Here is a 7,379-nt window from a genome sequence, read left to right on the forward strand (position 1 = left end):
GGAACTGTTGTGCACCCCTGCTCTAAACAATTACCTATAACACTGAAGAAGAATGGCTAAGTTGTTATGGAAACCTGGTGTAAAACTGTGTATGTCAGTGAGGTAAAGACTGAAGTACCTGCCTTTATCGGGCTGTTCTCTGCATAAAACTGCAATTTCACTATTCAGTTAAGATGGCCGCCACTGCCCTCACCCTGAGGCTAATCACGCCTGCCCTCACTAGCCAGTAACAATAGCCCCCCAAAATTGTCAGTAACCAGACCCCTTCCCCCTAAAGGGTTAATCTCCTGCAGCACAAAGGGGTCCTCTTACCACATGTTGCTTTCATTTATACACTGAGCAGATGGCAGATCTCCCTTCCCTGCTCTGCTTCCACTCTGCATTCTCCAGCTCTGCTGAGTGAGGGAGCGTCTGCCAAGCGCAGGGACAGGGAGAAGTGCACACAGCCCAGGCACCGTTATCAGCTGCTGGGGAGGACCTGGCTTTAATCATTTACTTACAGTGCCTGGCTGTCTGTAATCTGACCTTGCACACTGCGTGCTTCTGCATGCTCCGTCCTTCAACAGATAGACGGACCATGCCTAGCAACCTTATTTTAAGCACAGGTAAAAGCAGGCAATACAGGGAACAAAACTGTGGAATTAAGGGGAGATTGAATACACTGGAAAAAGTTGAAATAGGGCCACCAAGGAGATATTAATCACCACAATCCAATACTCCAAAAAAAAAAAAACGACAGTTATCCTTTAAAAATCTTTTTTTTGTTGTTGTAGAAGACCATGAGAACCAGACAATTGAGCTAGATTGCTTGTGACCACAATATACTCACAAGCCATTCCCATGAAAACACATTATAATTACAGTGAAACATCGCAGACTTGTGAAGAGAGGCCTACCGTATTTTCGCCATACAAGACGCACCGGCCCATAAGACGCACCTAGATTTTTGAAGGAGGAAAATAAGAAGAAAAAAAATTGAACCGCTTTTGATGGGTTTTGAACTAATTGTGGTCTGTGGATGGCGCACTGTTATGGGGGATCTGTGGATGGCGAACTGTTATGGGGGATCTGTGGGTGACACACTGTTATGGGGGATCTGTGGGTGACGCACTGTTATGGGGGATCTGTGGGTGACGCACTGTTATGGGGGATCTGTAGGTGACACACTGTTATGGGGGATCTGTGGGTGACGCACTGTTATGGGGGATCTGTGGATGGCACACTGTTATGGGGGATCTGTGGGTGACGCACTGTTATGGGGGATCTGTGGGTGATGCACTGTTATGGGGGATCTGTGGATGACACTTATATGGGGGGATCTGTGGATGGCACACTGTTATGGGGGATCTGTGGATGACGCACTGTTATGGGGGATCTGTGGGTGATGCACTGTTATGGGGGATCTGTGGGTGACGCACTGTTATGGGGGATCTGTGGGTGACACTTATGGGGGATCTGTGGGTGACACTTATGGGGGATCTGTGGGTGGCTCTTATTGGGGTCTCTGGATGGCACTGTTATGGGGATCTGTGTATGACACTGTTATGGGGGGGATCTGTGGATGACACATGTATAGCATCTTATGCTATGTGTCATCCACAGATCCCCTCCATAACAGTGTCCCTGTAGTGAATGACCCTCAAACCCTCAACACAAGAGTTGGGTTTCGCATCTGCTTTTATAATGACAGCGGGGCCCGTGCAGTGACTGTATTCTACTACATGGGCCCCGCTCACTGTATAATCGTATCTGTATTCTGTATTAGTTAATTATGTATATACCGGTAATCGCATAATCAGCGCTACTAAGAACTACAAGCGCTCGGTAGGTAGCAGAGAGGAGGGAGGAGGCAGGCCGGGAGGACAGGCGCTGGCAGCGTGAGTCACTATGTCATGCGCCCACGCCGCCTGCTTCATTCATAAAGTGGGCGGCGCAGGCGCGTGACGTAGTAAGTGACGCGCCGCCTGCCCGTCCTCCCGGCCTGCCTCCTCCCTCCTCTCTGCTACCTACCGAGCGCTTGTAGTTGTAAGTAGCGCTGATTATGCGATTACCGGAATAGACACAATTAACTATTACAGAATACAGATACGATTATACAGTGAGCGGGGCCCGTGTAGTAGAATACAGTCACTGCACGGGCCCCGCTGTCATTATAAATGCAGATGCCGGCCCCTCCTCCCTCACAGCTGATACACCCGCCACACGGCATCGCGGTGGGTGTATCATTGAAAATACGGCAAAATCAGCAGCATTCGCCCCATAAGACACACTGCTTTTCCCCCCCCACTTTTGGGGGGGGGGGAAAGTGCGTCTTATAGGGCGAAAAATACGGTAGTTACCTACCGGGGCGGGCTGGGACGGGGGGGGGGGGGGCAGGAAGGCAATTGCCCCCCAGGCCGCCCCCAAAAAACGGCCGCTACATTGTGGAAGCGCTCATCTCCATATTCATCTGTATCTCTGTCCTCAGGACGGCGATACAGATGCCTGTGCTACTGCAGGGCAGGGGAGGGAGAGGCGTCTCCCTTCCCTGTTCTTTTGATAGGCCGCAGGCACTAATGCAGCCTATCAGAGGCCGGCTCAGGCGGCGCGATGACGTCATTATCATCGCGCCGCCTGAACCAGGCAGCACACAGCAGGGACACAGGCTGGAAGAGGTGGGGGGAGTTGGCATTTCTTACAGCCCCATTTTTTGGGGGGTGGCATACTGGGGGCATTTATTTCTTGCCCATTTTGGGGGGGCACTATAGGGGGGCATTTCTCTGGCACATTATGTGGGGGGCACCATGGGGAGAGGAGCACGATGGGGGCATCTAGGGGCTCTAAAGGGACTTTTTTATTGGCACTATAGGGGAGAGCGGCACTATGGGGCATCTGTTGGCACTATAGGGGCATTATTTGGGGGCACTATGGGGGCATTTTTTACTGGCACATTATGGGAGGCATTATAGGGGAGAGCGGCACTATGGGTGAGTGGAGCATTATTGGGGCATCTGGTGGCACTAAGAAGGGGCATTTTTTAATGGCACATTATGGGGGAGAGGGGCATTATAGGAGCATCTGCTGGGGGTACTAAGAAGGGGCATTTTTTTACTGGAATATTATGGGGGACACTATGAAGAAGGGGGAGAGGAGCACTATGAGGGCATTTACTGGGGCACTATATAGGGGTATTTTATACTGGCATACATTATGGGGACATTAGCTCAACTGCGGGCACTAAGCGGGGGTATTTCATGTACTGTCATATTATAGGGAGAATTATTACTACTACTAGGAGGTATTATGCAGAGCTTTACTACTACTGGGGGGCTATGAGGAACATTATTACTACTAGTATAGGCACTATAGGAGCATTATTACTACTAAGAATTATTTCTATTGGTGGGAATTTGGGGAGCACTGTTACTTTGGGGGGCACCCTGGCACAGTATCAGCTTAGCACAATTATTTTTGAGGGACATTATCTTTATACTATTAGTGTCTGAGCGCAGTTAATTTTTTACAGCACTGTGTGCCAATAATTGTTGAAGGGGGCACTATCTGTGTGGTAGTAGTATGTCCAGGGGGGCTGTTTCTGCAGTATAGTATTGGGGAGCACAGTGGGCACAGTATTGGGGGCACTATCTGTGTGGTAGGAGTATTTCCAGGGGGACTGTTTCTGCAGTATAGTATTGGGGAGCACAGTATTGGGGGAGGCAGGAAAGGGTGTTCAGAAGATGTGAAGTTTATGGAAATGTGGGAAACTAATGTCTGTATGTCAATCTCTGCAGAGATGGGAGATGGCTGAAAAATCATGATGGCGGTCTGGTCTTATTGGAGAAGATGAGGAAAGAGAACGTCTACAACAAAGGTGACATCACTGGATGTAAGAAGTATGGGGCGCTATGTAGGAGAGGAGATGCTCCGGCTCCTTCCCCTGCCATTTGCAGAAGAAGGATTCAGAGCTGGGTGAGGACGGCCAAAGGGGGCAGCAGGCCACGGGCGGGTGGCAGATGGTGGGGGGAACCACAGGCCTTGAGCAGGATCTGGGGGGGGCAGGAGAGCGGAGGAGCTTCCTGGCTGTAGCATGCTGTTTATTGTATGATTTGAAGCAGGCAGTGCAGCCAGGACACGCCCCCCTCCCCCCTCTCCGTATGATGTGTAGAGACAGGCCGCAACTATAGAATGTCAGCTGTACAGTGTTTGTTGGGAGTGGCCTATTATATGTAGGAGGGGCTTTTAATAATGGGTGGGGCTAAAAATGGGCCACTTTACTGGATTTGCCCCCCAGGACTAAGGCTGCCAGCCCTCCCCTGGTTAACTACTTCCTGATGCTGGCTCCCTGCTCCTTCTCTCCCATGCCTCGGCTGTCCCAAGTAAGGTCAATGTGTGTCACAGGATATATAGGAAAAATATTGAGTATTTAGAGAAAGCCTTCAATTGCATCTGTTTTTTCTTCTTTTCCAGGCTGCAAAATTCCCTTATATCTGGAGATATTATATTGGTAATTTGGGTACTGTCCTGTGGGGAGATTCCTCCTCCAAGACACCACCATGGAACTAAAATTCCCTGCATTACTTGGTGTTGGGCTGTAGCCAGTCCTGCATAGTGTGGAACGTGTTCACACCTACTGACACCTACTGAGTCTCATATCAGGTTTAGAGATAGTTCTGGGGGAAATATATTTTACAAACTCACTACTGAAGGGGTGAGTATGTGAGTTCAGTCATCAACCAGAGGTTATGTGACCACATGGAATAAGAAGCAACTTGGCAACCACTTTGTTATGAGAGTCTATGAAATAAAAGATTCTGATAATATGAGTAATGATTGAACATCTCAAGGTTCCTTCTACTACATCTTGCCTCTCCTTCTCCTGTGTACGCTGTATGTCTCTTACCAAGCACCTCTGGTTCCCTGCCACACATATGTAAGTCCTTGGCCTCTGCCACATAGCAGTTGGAAGTACCGACTGCTGTCGTAATTGGCCAGTGAGTAGGTTTTCCTTCTTTCAATAGAGTCTCAGAGCGGACATGTACAAATTCATATCTCCTTGAGAACGCACAAGTATCTTTTGCCTAAAGAACCATATACAGTAAAGTTGAAGCTTCAGGTCGTAGGGCTCATGTACACAACCATAGCCTGTTTTGCGGATCCACAAAACACAGATAACGGCCTTGTGCTTTCCGGATTTTGCAGAACAGAATGTCCAGCCCATAATAGAACAGTCCTATCCTTGTCCGTAATGCAGACAAGAATAGCACATGTTCTATATTTTTGTTGATGGCATGGAATAGACGTATGGATGTGGATACTGTCCGCATCTTTTGCAGCCCCATTAAAGTGAATGGGTCCGCATATTGCAGATCAGATGCAGACAAAAATATGTTTGTGTGCATGAGCCCTTTAATGGACTGTCTGCTCAACAATAAGTATGGGCTCTTAACTCCTTCCGATTGAAAACAATTTTAGTTTTTTACTCCCTGCCTTCCAAAAGCCACAACTTTTTATTTTTGGAATAATTCATAATTACTATAAATTATTAATAATGTTTATTCTTTTTATTTTTAATATGGGGAAAAGATAAGGGGGTATTAAGAGTTTTTTAAATGTTTTTCCTATATAGTTTTAAAAAACTTTTTTGCAAACTTTATTTTTATATACTCCTAGAGTTGAGATGTGCTTTTTCCACAGACAACAGTGGCTTACCACTGCAATCTATGGTAAAATCGCAACATTTCTATTAAGTCCTTGCAGGACTCAACTGGAACTTTACTATGGCAAGCATGGAGGTTGTCCTGCCCAGCAGGGTTAGAAAATGATTCTAATTAATTCTTCCAGGGTCAGGGTAATTCTGAAGTCTTTAGTGTGGTTATAGCGGTGTTAACTTATATTACACTTTCTTTTTCCTGTTACAAAGACTACTGCATTGTGGGTGGTGCGCTGCATTGTGGGAGTGCAAAGCATCCTGGGAAAGAGAAGTCTCCAGGACACATTAGCAGAGCTGTCCTTTTGCATGTCTCCTTCTCAAACTCCACTATCTTTGTAAAAGTATATCTGGTGAGAGATCTACCTTTTGTTTCATGGATATTATGTTATGCAGAGCTGTTCAGCTAGTTGTAATTGTTACTCAGGGAGTTGTTATTACTGTTAGCTAGCCATGCAATCTTATGTACAGACAGCCATTTTACCATGTGCCTTCACTGATGACTGTAAATGTTATAGTACATGCTATCTATACTTAATACTGATACATGTTATTTGTATTCTTGTAGTTTTACCAAACAATCCTGTTTTGCCATTCAACAGTCCTGTTTTACCAATAAACAAGCTAGACTACAAAGAACAGTCCTCTTATTTGGAAGGCAGGAATGGTTTATGCTGAATGTCACACTGCACACTGTGTGAACGTGTAAGAAGACAGAACAGAGGTCTTCACAAGGCTTCTGGCTGCCACAGCAACAAATGGCTCCTGCAATCCTGTCATGGTGGGGATTATTTGGTAGGTACAGAGAGCCAATCAAAATTAGACAGCTCACCACTCTTTAGTGAAAAGCTTGCATGGGAAGGGATCGTTCCCAATTCCAAAATCAGATAAATCCCAGCAGCGTACATGTTTCTGTTTTCAAGGTATGCTTTATTTCATCATATAATCCATATGACAGGACGCGTTTCGACCTGTCCAGCCTTCCTCAACTGCTACAGAGATCCAACCCCACCTTCTCCAAATGACCACTCAGATAATTGCAGTTGACCACAGCATTTAAGGACTGAAAAGTCAGTGATTGGAGTTGTCTCTGATCATGGAAACTTCTGACAGGTGTGCTGTATAAAGCCCAGCGATCGTCCAAATATGTTGCCCAGTAAACCCCTGTAAAGTGCAGTACACTGAACTTAATAAAAACAAGCAAAACAGCAAAATATAATTAAATAATTATTTTAATAAATAAGTGTAATTCTGCTAGTCATATTATTAACCAGTTGCATCGCAAATATATCTGTTCCATTGGTTCTTACTGTAATAAAAGGAATCTGTCACCTCCCTGGAGCTCTATTAGAAGTACTACATGAATAGTACTGCTTCTGCTGAGTTGGGAATCACTAATTTTATGTTCATATTCCTGCCTCTATTCCCCAGCTCTACAATCCCAAAACACTGATGTAATTGAGAGGACTTCCTGACAGTGAGCTCATGAGTCCTCTAAATGTATTACTGTAGCGTTTTGCAAGTGTACAGCAGTGGAACAGGGGAGTATGAACATAAAAAATTGTGATCCTGACTCAGCAGGAGCAGTATAATTCATATAGCATTGCTCAAAGGAGGTGATAGACTCCCTTTAAAAAATAAAAAAAAATCATAAAATCTTAATTAAAAAAAAGACCAAAAAAGACACAAGGCT

Source organism: Bufo gargarizans, unplaced genomic scaffold, assembly GCF_014858855.1.
Source record: "Bufo gargarizans isolate SCDJY-AF-19 unplaced genomic scaffold, ASM1485885v1 original_scaffold_1027_pilon, whole genome shotgun sequence".
NCBI classification, from domain to species: Eukaryota; Metazoa; Chordata; class Amphibia; order Anura; family Bufonidae; genus Bufo; species Bufo gargarizans.